Here is a 539-nt window from a genome sequence, read left to right as displayed (position 1 = left end):
CTGTGAGGTGGATGGGTTATCCCGGCAAAGGAGTAGTGCTCACTAACACAGATTTAGACAGATTTGTGAACAATATTTGAGAGAAATAGGCCTTTTGTGTACATAGAAAAAGTCTTAGATCTTTGAGTACAGCTCATGAAAAATGGGGGCAAAAACAAAAGTGTTGCGTTTATAATTTTGTTCAGTGTATATGAAAATGTATATAAATACCGAAATTAAATCTCTTCATTATATAAAATGAAAATATCTATTCAAAACTTGGATGCATATGGATTGCTTTTACAATACATTCTTTGGATTATTTTAAGGTGTCCTTGTTACACGTTACATGTACTTACTATTATAATAACAATACATTATGCAGAATTACATGCAAGTAACCCTAAAATAAGCCAAACCCTAATCCTGACTCAAACCATATAGTAAGTACATGTAGTTAGTTAAAGGGGTCCTATTATGCTCTTTTACAAAGTCTTAATTTTGTTTTGGGGGTGTACTAGAACATGCTCTCATGCTTGGTGGTTCGAAAAACACATTAT

General features: G+C 32.7%; 1 protein-coding gene across 1 annotated transcript in view; it reads right to left on the bottom strand.

Moving 5' to 3' along the window:
* LOC107691728 (E3 ubiquitin-protein ligase Praja-2-like) overlaps positions 1–539 on the bottom strand; it is a 16,169-nt gene that overhangs the window by 4,230 nt on the left and 11,400 nt on the right. The gene's annotated exons all lie outside the window — the stretch shown is intronic.

The sequence above is a fragment of the Sinocyclocheilus anshuiensis genome, unplaced genomic scaffold (assembly GCF_001515605.1).
Source record: "Sinocyclocheilus anshuiensis isolate Anshui unplaced genomic scaffold, SAMN03320099.WGS_v1.1 scaffold246, whole genome shotgun sequence".
NCBI classification, from domain to species: Eukaryota; Metazoa; Chordata; class Actinopteri; order Cypriniformes; family Cyprinidae; genus Sinocyclocheilus; species Sinocyclocheilus anshuiensis.
This window is presented reverse-complemented; position numbering and strand designations above follow the sequence as displayed.